Source organism: Nycticebus coucang, chromosome 11 (assembly GCF_027406575.1).
Source record: "Nycticebus coucang isolate mNycCou1 chromosome 11, mNycCou1.pri, whole genome shotgun sequence".
NCBI classification, from domain to species: domain Eukaryota; kingdom Metazoa; phylum Chordata; class Mammalia; order Primates; family Lorisidae; genus Nycticebus; species Nycticebus coucang.
This window is the reverse complement of record NC_069790.1, coordinates 90,614,821-90,632,165: the sequence shown is the minus strand read 5'-3', so window position 1 is coordinate 90,632,165 and position 17,345 is coordinate 90,614,821. Positions and strand designations below refer to the sequence as shown.

The 17,345-nt window shown below is 35.5% G+C and overlaps 1 pseudogene; it reads right to left on the bottom strand.

Moving 5' to 3' along the window:
* Positions 1 to 10,560: 10,560 nt before the first annotated feature.
* LOC128560684 (uncharacterized) lies at positions 10,561 to 10,646 on the bottom strand (annotated as a pseudogene).
* Positions 10,647 to 17,345: the final 6,699 nt, after the last annotated feature.

The window sequence follows — 17,345 nt, the reverse complement described above, 5'->3', positions numbered from 1 at the left end:
AACATTAGGCAAAAGAAAGAAATAAAAGAAGCTTAAAATATTGATTTCATGTTGGAAGTGAATGAAATGGTAGTTTCTGAGTTTTAGAAAGATAATGGGAGAAAGAGGTTAAAGACTGGTTAGTTAATGGGTACCAAATGCAGTTAGATGGAAGAAGATCTAGTTTTCAGTAGCACAATAGGCAACTATAATTAACTAATATATTATATTTTTTAAAATAACTAAAAGATTATATTTGGAATCTTTCCAACTCAATGAAATGATAAATGTTTGAGGTTATGCATATTCGGATTACACAGATTGGATTATTACACATCAAATGTTTGTATCAAATGTCACATGTATTCTATAAATATATACAATTATTATGCTTCTGTAATTTTTAAAACAAATTTAAAAGAAATAAATGGCTACTAAATTAGAAACAAAGACATCAACTTGTATGTTTGTAGATTAAAAATGTTCAATATAGAGAAACCTAAAGATTCTGCAGAAAAATATCTCCTAAGACTTATAAAAAATTTCAGTATGGGCGGCACCTGTGGCTCAGTCGGTATATACCAGCCCCATATACCAAAGGTGATGGGTTCAAACCCGGCCCCGGCCAAACTGCAACCAAAAAAATAGCCGGGCGTTGTGGCGGGCGCCTGTAGTCCCAGCTACTCGGGAGGCTGAGGCAAGAGAATCGCTTAAGCCCAGGAGTTGGAGGTTGCTGTGAGCTGTGTGACACCACGGCACTCTACTGAGGGCCATAAAGTGAGACTCTGTTTCTACAAAAAAAAAAAAAAAAAAAAAAATTTCAGTAAAGTTGCAGAATATACAATCAACATGCAAAAATAAGTTGTTTCCTTTACCCCAACAAAAACTATCTGAAGTATAAAGAAAATAATACTAATTAGAATAATATCAAAATGACAAAATTTTTTAGAATAAATTCAGACAGAGCAAAAAATGATAAGGTATTAATTAATGAAAATGAAAAAGACAAAAACAAATAGAAAACTACCTCATGTACAATGATTGGAAAAGTTATCATTTGTTGTTAAAATGTCCATTCTACCTGAAGCAATCTATAAATGCAATGCAATCCCTCTGAAAACTTCAATGTTATTTTTCACAGAAATAGAAAGAACTATTTTAAAATTTGTATGGAGTGACAAAAGACCTTACACAGCCAAAGCAATTTTAAGAAAGAATAGAAAGCCAGTACGGGCATCTCACTACCTATTTCAAACTAAATTACAGAACTACAAGAATTAAAACCATATTGGACTACATAGAAATGGAACATAATTAAAAGCCCAGAAATAAACTCATGCACAGTCAACTAACGTGTCACAGAGTATTAAGAATACATAATAAGCAAAAACAGTCTGTTAAATAAATAGTGCTGGGAAAATTGGATATCCATATACAAAGAATCAAATTGGACATCTTACATACCATTCACAAAAATTAACTCAAAATGGATTAAATATACGATCTGAAATGTACAACTCCTAGAAGAAAATATAGAGGAAAATCTTCCTGACTTTGATTTCAATAATGATTTTTTTGAATATGACACTGAAGCATAAGCAACAAAAACAAAAACGGACAGATGGACTTACAGCAAACTAAAACCTTCTGCACAAAAAGGAAACCATCAACAGACTGATAAAGCAACCTGTTGAATGGGAAGATATATTTGCAAATCCTTCAAAAGTAGGTGCTTAGTTTCATTGATCTTTTCTCATTCTTCTAGTCTGTATTTCATTTATTTTTGTTTTAATCTTTATTATTACCTTCCATCGGCTTAATTCATTCTTTTTCTAGTTCCTCGAAGTGTGAAGTTAAGTAGTTTAATTGATATCTTTATTTTCCTTAACTAATTAATTAATTGTAATGGATAAATAAATATCATGTAAATTTATGATGTACCAAATGATATTGATGACACATGTATATGTTGAGGAGTGGCCACATTAAGCTAATTAACATACTTATTTTTTTCACATATTTATTTGTGGCAAGAACATTTAAAATATACCATAGTAACTTTTTTAAGTATATAATACCTCATTATGACCTGTAACTACCATTTTTACAATAGATCTCTTGAGTTTTTTTTTACTAACTGAAATTTTATATTTTTTGATCAATATCTTAATCTTCTTCCCACTCCTCCAGCCCCTGGTAACCATCATTCTACTCTCTGTCTTTATGAATGTAACTTATTTAAATTCTGCATATAAGTGAGAGCATATGGCACTTGTCTTTCTGTTCCTAGCTTATTTCATTAACACATTATCCTACAGACACATCCATGTAGTCATAAATGGTAATGTTTCTTTCTTTTTTCAAAGACAAAGACATTTTTTTAAATTTTTATTGTGTATTTATGCCACATTTTCTTTAACCTCTCAACCTAAGAGTCAACCAACGGATAAAGCCATATCTTAGCTATGGTGAATAAAACTGCAATATGTTACCTCTTTAACATATTGATTTGATTTTCTTTGGATATATATCCAGTGGTTGGACTGCCGGATCATATACTAGTTCTAATTTTAGTATTTAAAAAACCTCTACACTGTTTCCTGTACTAATTTAAATGCTTACCAACAAAGCACAAAGATTCCCATCTCACTACATCCTCACTAACATTTACATTTGTCTTTTGGAGTATAGCCATGCTAAAAGGTGTGAAGTGATATCTTATTATGATTTTAACTTGCACTCCCCTGAAGGTTAGTGAGGTTGAACAACTTTTTATGTACCTTTTGTTTATTTATTTATCTTCTTTGAATATTGTCTATTCAAGTCCTTGGTTTTCCTCTAGTATTTCGACAGTTTTAGTCTCACATTTTAGTCTTTGATTCATTTTGAGAATTTTTGTATGTGGTGCAAGAAAGGTCTAGCTTTATTCTTTTACATTGGACATATGGTCATTCTAGCACCATTTGTTAAAAAGAATTCTCTTTCTTCATTGTATATTCTTTGTATCCTTATTGAAAATCAATTGACTATACATGTGTGGATTTCTTGGCTTTTTATTCTATTCCACTGATATATGTACCTGGGTCTTTAAACTTATTAAAGAACCTCTTCTGGAATTTGAATCCAAGGCTTAAGAATGCTATTTACCCAACATGAAACATGAAATAATATGACTTTAAGATTGTTTTTCTGTATTGATAGCTGAAAATAACATATATAACAAAATAAGTTCAAAAAGGCACTTGAAATGGGCCTGTGTAACAAAAAATATATTATAAATATTGTATTTTATAAGAATTATATTTAATATTGTGGATAACTATACATAAACACACAGAACACAGAATACGTAATCCTATTTCTATTATATAGGAAAAAATAGAAATATCTAGCAAATAAGTAAAATCAAAGTTTATTAAATTCTCCACAAAAACAATTTTTAAAAGTTGCTATAAAGGAAATACTGTTGAACTTAAAATTAGGATAGGCATACTATATCTGTACTTTTGCCATGTAATTTCTGGAAGCCATTTATAATGTAATAAAAATCAACCAATAACATAAAGTAATTCTTTTTTCCCTAAATGACCTTTTGAAAAATATAATTGAAGTATTAAAATGAGAATTTGAAAAATTCAGTTCAGTATGGTTATATTTTTTGTATTTTTTAAATTTCAAATTAATATGAGGGTATAAGTTTTTAGGTTCCGTTGTTTTCAATTATAAGATAAGGTTCAAGTTGTAGTTGAGCCCTTCACCCAGTAGGTGTGCTGAACACCCTCACACTGTCCACCTTGGGTGAGATCCTGCCAACGACCCTCCCTCCTCTCACCCATCAGCCTTCCTCCCCCTCCCTTCTCTCTTCTTTGTCCTCCCCCTTGCTAGACTTTATTTGCAATCATCATTCATGCGGGCATGTTCTTGTTTATTATATATTGGTTTTATATTAGTATTGAGTACATTGGATTTTTTTTCCATTCTTGAGATACTTTACTAAGAAGAATGTGTTTCAACTCCATCCAGGTAAACATAAAAGATGGAAAGTGTCTATCTTTTCATACAGCTAAATAGTACTGCATAGTATACAAAGAACAACCCCATTCATAAGTGGGTAACAGACATGAACAGAAACTCTCTGAAGATGACAGATGAATGGCCACACATGAGAAAATGTTCATCATTTCTAATCATCAGAGAAATGCAATTCAAAATCACTCTGAGATATCACCCACCCCCAGTGAGATTAGCCCACATCACAAAGTCCCAAATCTGTAGATGCTGTATAGATGTGGAGAGAGGGGAACACTTCTACACTGCTGCTGAGATTGCAAGCTAATACAAACTTTATGGAGAATTCTATTCCACTGATACAAACTAAAGAACTAAAGAACTAAAAGTCAACCTTCCATTTGATCCCATACATCCATTACTAGGTATCTATCCAATATGGTTATATTTTCATTAAAATATTATAAGTACTTGGCCTTTATACTTAATTTTTCATAAGCTGTACAGAAAAAAAAATTCCTCTATTCCTGATTGCTATTTTATATTATTTGAGAATTAAGAGTCATTTTTACAATTCATAATAAGGTAGAAGTGGGAAATACATTAAATTATATGCTTATCATATGGTTGACAAACAAGCAGTAGAACCATCACTGAATGAAAAATATGTCAGTCAAAGGAACACCTTTTTCCTGTTCTAAAATTGGTTTCCATTTCCTGAACCGTTCAATTTTTAGTATCACATTATGAAATTACCAAATAACTTCCTGAGTCATTTTATAGCCCAGGCCTTTCCTGACTTATTTTCTCTCTATTAATCACAATTGGAAGAAACCATGTTTTGACTTGAGTATAATTGCTAACTAGTTGTCTAGAATTTAATTTTCCTTACTTCTCACTACTTCAAAAATAGTGACAATTGTCAGATTTAGTGTGGTCATTTCTAAAGACAGTCTGTATCCAGATTAAATGGCACATCACTACAAAGTGGGTCTTCCAAAACTACCACATTTTATGCTTGTAAAGATGAAAAACAGATGAAGTAGGGAAAAATCCTGATTATTTATGATTATAATAAGGTAGCTAAAACACATCCTAAGCTATAGATATACAAAAAATGTCCTAAGAGAGTAACTCTAAAGAGATAAAAGGTAACCATGTTAATGTAATTACCATAGATTTTCCCCCCTATGATCAAATTCAATCCATTATATCTCAAAAGAAAAGAGTAAGACTTTCACTTCCAGCTACACTAGAATGCTTCCTATCAGACTAAGCATCTGCCAAAGTATAAATGTAAAAGATAGGTAAAGTACCAAATGATCATAAAATTTGTAGCAAAATAAGATTTTGAGACTTTAAATAGCAGTCAAGGCAGCCAGAATTTCAAGGGCCAAGACACCAGAGAGAAGCACAGTGTTGGGAAACACTGTGAAGATTTGGCATGCAAAGCACAGATTTAATTTTCACTTCTTTATATCAGATGCTGTTTTTGTAGCAAAAAGCAGCATAGTAGATGTACATAAAACAGTCATTTAAAATGAGTAAAACATGCCTATCTTTTGGAATAAAGCTTCTTGGGAAATAACTAAGAATTTGCTTGTAATAAGCATTTAAGGAATTTCAAAAGCATGGATAATTTCATCAGAAAGTTAATTTTAGTAATTAAAAGTTCATTGTCTTAAATTTGAGGAAAATCATACTTGGCTATCCCTTTAAACGTTTTCTTGTTGAGGAAATATTTGTTTTCCTGTTTGTAAAACAAACTAATCCAAAATTCTGACATTTTGAATTTTACTACAAATCTATTTTCTGACACTGAAAAACTGAGATGCTGTCTCTCTCAGATTGCTCCTGAAACTATGCTTCACTGATTTATTTGAATAACTATTTTCGTATATAATGGAAGAGAATACATGAACACATTCACATAGAAAATACATGAAGTACATTTGTATTCAGTTCTCGTTAATCTAAATCGCTGCCTCTTTAAAAGATCATTCCCCAAGGTTCATATCAGCAGACAAGAAAAAATTGCTGTAATACAGAAAACCACCACTACACTTTTCTAAAGTTAAATGACTTCTCACACAAATAAGAGAAATTACAATATGTAAAAGAACAATACAAAACTCTCATGATGTATCGTGTACATAAAAACAGGTCTAAAAATAAATTTTACTGTTAGTTAAACATCAGCATCTTCTGATGTAAGAAAAAACATCAAATTTAAACACTCATAGAATCAACTAAATAGAAATAATAAAATAACCGATAAAAATGTAATAGACCTTACTATCTACCGAGTGAAACTGTGGTAATAGTGACTGTCACAAACTTCTACAAATTCACATTAGTTTGTGAGCTTCCCAATCAGAAAATCCAGGAGTGGAGAAGTGTTGTTCATGAAAAAGTTGTAGTACCATTGTTGTGTGATGAGGACAGAATATTGCTGAGATGCTCCCATGACAAGAAAGATAAACAGAATGCTTGTGAGCTCCTGCTTAGACCCAGATCAAGAAATGAACTTCCTCATTGAAGGAGGTAGGGCACCAGGCTGTATCACACCACCATGGACTCTGAGCACTGTTTAAAGACCCTGTAGGGCGGTGTTGGAAACAGAAGTGCATCCTGGTTCCAAATGCCAAAAAGTATCACCTACTGTAACCTTGGGTCCAGAAAGAGCAACTATACCGCATGCTGCCACAATAACCCAAACACATCACTTATCAGGCTAGAGGCCCTACAGAGACTATCAGGCCAGTTTGGTGAGCAGCCTATTCACTGTAACTGAGAGGATGCTGAATGAGGCAGAGAACAGAGACAGCAGAAAGCACTCAAATTTATGAGACACCGCACACAATTCAAGAAGCACTCCAAGTGTTCGTAATCTCCATCTGGATATAGCAAGGAATTTAAGAGAAATGCCTATAAAAGAAAATAGAGAGGGATGCTGGGTGGGCAGGGGGGGTGGCGGGAGAGGTAAAGGGCACCACAGGCACCTGTGCCATCTGGAAGCGCGCAGGGCTCTGTGACTACAGCTACATTTGAATGCTCCTCAATTGTCCTGAGACCATGAGGCAAGGCAGTGTCAAGCCTGGCTACCTCCCTGTGCTGGGGATAAGGAAAAGCTATAGTGAGCACAGTGGAGGATCAGGAAAATGTGTTGTGCATACGTCCAATTAAAGAGAGCAATTGGCTGAGGGTCCCAGGTACAGTGCTCTGAAATCTATTGCTGCATTTATGTCAAGATCATACTTCCCATCGGCTGCTCTTAAAAGGCAGGGAGCACAGAATGCTTACTAAGGCAGGCCCATCCCTAAGAGATCTGAGTCTGCTCCTACAGCTGCTTTTAGCTTGAAGTTTCCCAACTACCTTGCTGAATCACCCTTAAATTTCATGGAAATCTAGAAAGCCTCCATTCAATTTCATGTTCCTCCTTCCTTCATACTCAGTAGATAGCCATGCTTTCCAGTATGGTGGCCCTCCCAGCTGCCCACCCCCCTCCCCATTGTCTCTTATAGGCATTCCCCTTAAATTTCTTGCAAGTTCAATCCCATTTTTCTGTCTTGTTATTAGAGATCTAGACTGTGGGACAAACTCGTGTTAATATTTTAATAGGTTATCTTTTTATGCATAGTCTTTGACATATCTTTCGCATGGAAGCTCTACCAACTGGTAAATGTACTTGTAACCGCATCAACATATAATTATCATGCTGCAACTACTGATTTGTTTAGCTCTTGGGAGTTCAACATTTGATACAAACCCTTAAATTTTTGTGTGCCTGTGTTAACCATCAGAAGTTATTCTACTGTCCCAAAATAGTACTGATGGAACTTCGGGGGATATTTCAATCTGGTCATGTATTCATGTATCAAAATAAAACATAACCCCATAATTAGGAATGATTATTATGTGTCAATTAAAAATTAAATCTAAATCTAGCTTCTTTTAAAAGAATAGGTAGATAGATAAGAAACCAATTGCACAAGTTTAAAAAATCTGGAATTCCGGTTCAGTCTTTTCTTGTCGTGAAAAATATTTTCCACAAAAGTTAGAAATTTTATTTATTTATTTATTATTAAGGAAATTAAGCCCTAACTTTTAGCATGAGGCTTGCTTCCTGCTTTAGAGACCTAGATAATTATGAGAATGGCATGTGAGTTGTGTGTGTGCAGGAGATCGGAAAACTGGCCTCTGAGGGAGAATGTATATGTGCGGTGCTGCAAAGCCAGGCCTCACAGTTATGGTAAAAGTTCACTAGATTCCAAAGGTCTCTTCGGGCTTAGATGCAGATGTCTTGCTTAAGGTCTGAGATTCTGCAAAACATATTGGCGACATTCTGACACTTCATATTCCCCCTTTTTTAATGCTGCTGTCTGATAAGTAACTTTTAACTACTTCTTCCTATTTTATGATAATAAATACGGACCTGAGGTTTACTCCGGAAGAATCCTCCCAGAGTTCCCCAGTCCCCTAACACAGACTTTATGTCAAGCCTCTTCCTTTCTTACGCCAAGACCCCCTCATCTGGTGACCCCAAACCTATTTATGTATTTATTTATTTATTCTTTCGTTTTCAGTTCCTACCTTGGCATGGAAGAAATTCATTACAATTAAAGTTGACTGAAGTGACACCCCAACACTCCTGCCACCATTACTGGCTATGGTTAATGAAGCTGGCAGTTATTCATCTTAAAAATTAAGAAAAGACTCTTCTGGTTATGTATTCCAAGGAATTGAAAGCAGGGACTCCAACAGATATTAGTACATGTGTGTTAATAATATCATTACTCACAATGGTCAAAAGGCAGAGAGAACCCAAATGTTCATCTATGAATGAGCGGAGAGAAAAAACGTGGTGTCACATACACACAAAATGGAATATTACTCTTTGATAAAAGTTATTAATTCTTTCATGGAATTATTATGGAATTAATTCTCTAAAAAAGGAAAAGAATTCTGACACATGCTACAGCATGGCTGCACTTGGAAGATGCGTCAGTTACATAAGACCATCACAAAAGAAGCATGTATGATTTCACTTCTGTGAGGTACTCAGGTAGTCACATACATACAGACAAAAAGTAGAATGGTGGTTGCCAGAGATTAGCAGAGGGGAAAATGAGGAGTTATTATTTAATGAGTGCAGAGCTGCAGTTGGGGAAGATGAAAAGTTAATAGAGACGGATAATGGGGATGGTTGCACAACAGAGTGAATTTACTTAATGCCACCGAAGTGTACACTTAAAAATAGCTAAAATGATAAATTTGTGTTATGTATATTATACCATAATAAAAATATAGGATAAAGGGCTTTCCACATTATATTAAAAAGATTTATGTGGAAGGGGCTCCTATTGTTTGAGATCCTGGGTTTTTTGCTAATGATCCAGGCTTTTCACTGGTTGGCTCAAGTTGGAAATTCACAGCCAGACCGTGATGATCCTATTGAGAGGTACAGCCCTGCAGAGATGACTTTCTCTGGCTCCAGTACTTTAATCACCACTGCAGCCCTGTTTCAGCAAAGATCTCCCTCCTATGCCTTTAAATATCATACTTATCTCAGTTCACTATTTTATACTCAGAAGTATAAAGTATGGCAGCTCAGTTAAGATAAGAGCACTAACTTTAACTCAAAAGTATAGTACCATTTACACTCTCTAAAAACTAAAGTCCTGTTGCAAGGTCTGGTTTATTTCACCAGTTTCCTTTTTTTTTTTTTTCATTCCCTCTCTGGCAAGCCAACCATAAGACTAACCAACTGCAATGATAAATCAGGGCAAAACTTTTTTACCCAGAGCTCCAGGCCTTCTTGGTACCTTAGGAGATACAAATGGATTGGAGCATCCCCCAAGTCCATGCACTAGAAATATTCAGTGCACGCTATAAAACGTGATGCAAGAAGTCTCTAATCCTCAGATCACTGTGTTCTGATATAAAGAACCTGTCTACAGAAAACAACAACAACAAAAAGGTAGAATGGCAACTGCCAATGAGGGGGAAATGAGAGTTAGTATTTAGTGAATACAGAGTTTCCCTTGGCAGAGATGAAAGAGTTATGGAGCTGGATATTCTTAAATATGACATTGCTATGTAATTAAGGCTGCACACAATACCCAAAGTAGAAAAATTCAGATACACATTGTTCATTCTAGCACGATGATTTGATAACACCTATTTTCTGTGGGATTTTTTTTTCTGGTTTTATACCTTTTACTTTACCTCCCTTATCTGTCCACCAATCCATTAACCCACTAATCAAGTTCTACCCAGCCTCTACCATAAGCATCATAGTGACTACATTGTTTCTATTTAAGGATTGAAAACCAGGTTAGTATGATTACTAGGATATATAAAAAAGTTAACTTGATCTCTTAGATGTTTTAAAATATAGGTTGTGCCCTAATGTCAATAAAATTATGCTGATTCTTGCATTGGATTATTTAATGTGAAGGCTTATTCCCACAGCTGATGTATTTGTCACATAACTTTGTTATTCTCAGTATATAGCAGGGCTAAAGATTTATTAGATACCTTCCAGTGCTGATCTCATATGCTGAGCTCAGCAGTGTGTGGCTTAACAAAAAGAAACATAATATACAGGCAGCAATTTTTTTCTACACTTGATCTTAGCCAAAAGGCCGAGAAGTGATAGCAATTTTTTTCTAAGCATATTTACCTGTTGTACAAATAACCTTGCAGAAATAATTTCCCATACACATGCAGTAAATGTTTCTGTGGTTTAGTACTAAAGTCTCTTCCAGAGCCGAAAAGATGAAAAACATATCTTCATAAGTAAAAAGCAACCGACCATGATGTTGTTCTCTTCTGCCTTTACCTTTTCTGAGTATGTGTGTGTGGGTGGGTGGGTGTGTGTGTGTGTGTGTAGAGAGAGAGCAAGAAAGTGAAAGTGAGAGAAAGAGAGCCCCAGCTTGTGTTTGTCAGTGGAATTGAATATTAATGGAATTTGTTGTTTGGGGGTGAACTATTTCAGGATAGGGCACATAGATCTTGCCCACTCTCAATTCAGCAGGCTCATTTTTACATGGCCAGTAAATCTTTAATACAGTTGCTATATTCATGTATTCATGATGCAACTAAGGAAGAACCAGACTAGTAAAAATCTCCATATAGGAAATGTCAGACCCTATTTCTTTCTCAACGATATTCTCTCAGGTGCTGGAGTTAGTGTGAGAAACCAAAGCATACTGAGAGAGTTGTGTAACTTCTTTGGGGTCTAATTACAAACAACTTAAAGTGACTTCGAAGAACCTATAAATATTTTTAAATCTAGATGTAACTAAATCATTTCTAACTATATTTGATTAAAATTTATAATGCTAAAACAAAATGAAATGTCAAAGTAGTTGGACCATAATTCTATAAGCTGCCTAGAATTTATCCCTTATCTCTTGCATAAATCAAATTCACTCAATGCTGAGAAGCTGCTTTAAAAAGTGGTTATTTGGGGCGGTGCTGTGGCTCAAAGGAGTAGGGCGCTGGCCCCATATGGCAAAGGTGCTGGGTTCAAACCCAGCCTTGGCCAAAAACTGCAAAAAAAAAAAAAAGTGGTTATTTTACCCCTACTGCATAAAGGATCTTAAAATCAAATTGTGTATATTGTAAGCAAAACATTTTTCTAAATTGCTGAGTACAGACATCTATAAACTCGTATATCTTAAAAGTAGGGCGGCGCCTGTGGCTCAGTGAGTAGGGCGCCTGCCCCATATACCGAGGGTTGTGGGTTCAAACCCAGCCCCGGCCAAACTGCAACCAAAAAATAGCCGGGCGTTGTGGCGGGCGCCTGTAGTCCCAGCTGCTCGGGAGGCTGAGGCAAGAGAATCACGTAAGCCCAGGAGCTGGACATTGCTGTGAGCCGCGTGACGCCACGGCACTCTACAAGGGCAGTAAAGTGAGACTCTGTCTCTACAAAAAAAAAAAAAAAAAAAGTAAAAAAAGATCTTAAAAGTCTCCATCTTCTCAAGAAAGGGTCTCCAATCTCAGGCACTGCCTGTGGCTCAAAGGAGTTGGGTACCGGCCCCATATACTGGAGGTGGCGGGTTCAAACCCAGCCCCAGCAAAAAAAAAAAATCTGCGAAATAAGAAAGAAAGAAAGTGTCTCTAATCTCCTCCTGTCATAGGCATCAGAACTGATTTCACTATCTCAAAATAATGTTGATGGGGCTTTGGAGATCTATTTCCAAACTTGGATTCCAGTCCTACATCTTAGGCTATCACCATGTAAATGGTTTTTTGGGAAGTTGGAAATTTATTATACTCAAATTTGACAGAAGTGACACCTACACCACTGCCCCTATCATTGTGGCTATGGTTGTAAAGCTGGTAATTATTACTCTTAAATGTTAAAGATATCCACTTCTGCATATGAACCCTCTCCAAGAATTGAAAGTACGGACTTCACTAGGTATTTGTTCACTTGGGTTCATAACAGCATTGTGCACAAGAGTCAAGAGATACAAACAATCCAAGTGTCCATCTGCGGATACATGGGTAAACAAAATTGTGTCACACACACACACACACACACCCCAATAAGGAATTATTTAGCCATGAGAAGAAAGAAAATTCTGACACATTTACAACATGAATGAACCACGTATGTGTCCATGTGTCGCAGAGGGTGCCCAAAAATGTATATACCTTTAAGAAAGGAAAAAAAGTTACAATTATAAAACTCAGTGTATAGTGGATAACAAAAAATGAATGCAAGTGACAGTTGACTTCTGTAATTACAATGCTTCGTAGACTTCTGTGGCAAATGCGGAAACCGGTCTGACACCATAGCAGCAGAGGCAGAGTTAGCGGCTCCGTGTGGCCTCACGGAAGTTCCCTGTGCTCCTCACACACAGTACCATGCATCTCAAACACAGCAGGAAGGTGTGCAATCGGTAGCCATGTTGGAGGTTCTGTTGTGCACTCAAGCCTCCACTGTTGTACTTCCACATCATTCCGAATTTCAAATACCTCAGAATAGTTTTGCCCTCCTCAAATGACAACCGTGCATCAGCCATTTCCTTTGCTCTGCCTGCCACATGGTGATGCCTGCATTCATCTGATTGGTGACAAACGTTGAGCAAACAACATACTACACATTACTACCATAATTCAATTCAACTCAAAAAGCAATACATAGATAACATCGCTTCAAATGTGCACTCATTGTTTTTGACACTCCTGGTATGTGATAAGTGGGCATATATGTGTAATGTATTTATATATATATATGTGTGTGTATGTATATAAATATGTAAATCTATGTGTACCTGTACACATACATATATGCCATTATCACGCCAATTAACTTTAAGAGAGGTACAATAAATTACATAAAACTTAAATATCTGGCAACAGTGTCATCCTCCCTAAGAAATCCAAGCCCATCCAAGACTGCTTATCTCTCTGGAAGAGTCTCTCCACGTTCTCTAGTGCTAAGACCTTATCGTGATACTTTCCCGCACCTTTCATTCCTCTCTCCGTTTGTGCTCATTTCCTGTTCATTTGGCCAAACAGGAGGAAATGGCAACTGTGTGGAGTGAGTCTATGCTGAGCCCAGACGTTTTCCAAAAGCGAAAGGAAAATTTCTCTTTCAGGAAGAATAGGGAAAATGCCTTCCATTTGTTTCCTTCTCCTTTTCTTTCCTTTCATTTCCTATACATGAAAATTCATATGACCCTCTCTTTTTTTACAGTTGTTTGAATGTAATGACCGACGTGGCCTTAATGTTCCTCTCCTCGCAACCAAACTTCAGCTCCATGAGCTCCATTTTTTTTTGGAGTATTTCACAAAATCTGCTAATATAAATTATTTCTTTTCCCCACTGGACATAAAATATTCTCTTAGCTTCTTGTCACTTTTACTACCCAGGAAATCCTTTCTCAAAAACCTGGAAGCAACACCTTTAAAATATATTCACAAAGGAAGAGCTTCTACTTTCTGGACTATTGTTAATGTTTCACCATTTGTATGAATGTGTAGGCAATTATATATTGATCTCATAGTAGTATTTGAGTACACTAGACAGAGATTTGAGGGGTGGGAGGGATGACAGAAGAGAGGGTATTTGGGGGGACATCACCTAATGTGAATAATGCTATGGTGCATTTCAAAACTATTAAGAAACCGTAGTTCAGTGGTTAGGGCACTAGCCACATATACCAAGGCAGGCAGGTTCAAACTCGGCCCAGGCCTGCTAAACAACAATGACAACTGCAACAACAACAACAACAACAACAACAATGATAACAACAAAAAAAGCCAGGCATTGTGGTGGGCACCTGTAGTCTTGGCTACGTGGGAGGCTGAGTCAAAAGAATGGCTTAAGCCTAAGAGTTTGAGGTTGCTGGGAGCTATGATGCCATGACACTCTACTGAGGGTGACAGAGTAAGACTCTGTCTCAAAAAAGAAAAGAAAAAGTAAAGAGTTTAATTATCTTACACAATAAATAAGTGAGGAAATGTAAGTATTTCACATGGTATATCAAATCAAGACACCGAACCCCATAAAAGCATCAGTGTACATAGTTATCATTTAATAAAAATAAATAAATAAATATGGGTAATAAAAAAATAAAAACCGGTTAACTCCAAATAAATAAATGAATGAAAAAAGAGCCCCTACTTCTCAGGATCTTTGAGAGGGTAGAAGTTTTGAAATGTATCATTACATTACACACATTAGGTGAGGTACCCCCAAATAGCCTCTCTTCTCTCATCCCTCCCTTCCCTCCCCTCTCTCTCCAATGTACTGAATACTACTATGAATTCAATATAAAATCACCTACACGTTCATATGAATGGTAAAACATACGTGTAGCTTCCCTAGAAGCCAATTTTCAAACACAGATGGCCTGGTCACATTGATCCTTCTTCCTCTCACTGTGCTGCAGTACAGTTCCACTGGCTCATCTCAGTGCTCAAGATCTTTCCTGCCTTTGGTTTCACTGGAGTTGAGTCAAATCTTTCTCCCTTGTGGCAATAGTCTGGCGTGAAATCTTGCTTGCTTGTTTAACTCTAAATGGTACAGTTTTTCATTGACTTAATAAACTAGCTTCTTTCAAAATAAAACACATTTTAAAATATGTAAAAATATGAATAAAACACCTATTATATTAAACATATACTACTTAATCCAAAAAAAATTTACAAGGCACCATGTCATGGATAAAGCGAATAAGACTCTTCACCTAGAAACTTGGCCATTCAAAGCTAGAAAATGGAAGAGCTAAAATCTGGATTTTTTTCTGCTATGTATAACAAAACTGATGTCTTTTATTCTGTTGAACTGGGTGGCTGAAGGCTAATGGCCAAAGCCAGGACAAACAGACAAAGCTAGAATGGAGCTTTATTCCTGGCTTTGCTACAAAAGGTCTGGGGGCAACACATGGCATAAAACGTTGACGGCATGAGATACAAATATATTCATTGCACCCTCCTGGTCTAAGGCAAAATTGTCCAATCCTCTCATGATGAATGCTCTTAAATCTGTGCAAGAATCCAATAATTATATGTTAAGTAATTAATTCATTCATTCATGTTTATCTGGATTAGAATTTTTATCTGAAAACTAAGTAACTTCAGCACGAATGGTTTACCAGACCTGAGTTTTAAAATATCACAAGGATAAGTTTATATCTAGTCTTGCAAATAAGTTTAATATGGAATAGACAAGATAGTAAAGTGACAGCAAAGATCACAGATTTGGAAGATTAGGGGTTTACAACATATAATTGAAGACTTCATAATTTTGTGTAAGGCACTTTCTCACAGTTAGTTTTGAAATATAATACTTCTGAAAATTGTTGGGGTTGTTTCCAACAAAAACCTAACTAAATTAAATACTTATCTAGCACATACAAATGAAAGCCTTTTGCTACACAACGTTTAATTTCTTTTAGACAAAGAATTCAGATGTTGTTAAGAGATGTTTGGGTTTAAAATTTTTTTTATTGCTTGTTGTTATTAACAAACATTAGTGTGATTTTTTTTTTTTTTTTTTTTTTTTTTTTTTTTTGGCCAGGGCTAGGTTTGAACCTGCCACCTCCGGCATATGGGACCGACGCCCTACTCCTTGAGCCACAGGCGCCGCCCTATGTGTGATTTTTTTGTATGCCTTAATGTGATTATATTCCAGGAGTAAGAAAAAGTGCAAGAGTCATCTAAGATAGCCATTTCATTTTCCAAATAAATAAAGTAAGTCTCAGATACATCATATAATACATAAAAGAAGTGAATGGCAGAGCAATGCTCAGACTTTGGGAGCAGTATTTTTCTCACTATTCCATACTGCATCCTATTTATATGTTAATATAAGTAGATATTTAGAATATGATACACAACAACATTATGTTGTATTCATAAATTGCGTGTTATATTAGCTTATACTAAAATTCTGACAATATTATTAAAATTAAAAAGACTGACATCAAATAAATTGGAATTCATTACATTACGATATACAATATATGTTTGAGAGAAAAATATTCTCATATATTGTACAAATTTTAATCAAAGAAACATAATTTTAGCATAAAATCTATAGGCTGCTTAAAGCTTTGGTTAAAGTATTATTCTATGCCTCATCTCAAGTGAAATTATGAAAGTAAATTTTAGAAAAATTATATCAGTTATTCATTCACAAATTGATTAATACTCTAAAACCTCTAATATACTATGTAATGTTATGTGTAAATATGTAAATTAAATTTTAAATTAATTCAAAAACAAAATTTAATTTGCATATTTAGACATAACATTACATAGCATGTAATGGTTTGCAGGGGTCCTCGATCTGCGGCCCTCAGGCCACATGAGGCGGTGTGATTGTATTTGTTCCCCTTTTGTTCTTTTACTTCAAAATAAGATATGTGCAGTGTGCATAGGAATTTGTTCATAGTTTTTTTTTTAAACTATAGTCTGGCCCTCCAATGGTCTGAGGGATGGTGAACTGGCCCCCTGTTTAAAAAGTTTGAGGATGCCTGGTTTAGAGTATAAATTAATTGCTTTTATTGAAAAGCCCAAAAAGCTATAGATGCTGGCACATATGCAGAAAGAAAGGAAGGCTTATACACTGTCCGTGGGACGGTTTAATTAGTACAACCTCTATGGAAAACAGTGTGGAGATTCTTCAAAGTACCAAAGGTAGAGCTACCATTTGATCCAGCAATCTCATGACTGGGTATTTATCCAAAGGAAAAATGATACCGGAATTTCGTCTTCAGTGGGTTTTGAATCTCAGTGATTCAAAGAATAAATCCATGGACTACAGATTAGTGTTAAGACAGGATTTATTTACAGAAAAGAAAAGAATACAAAAACACCAAAGATCCTGGCAG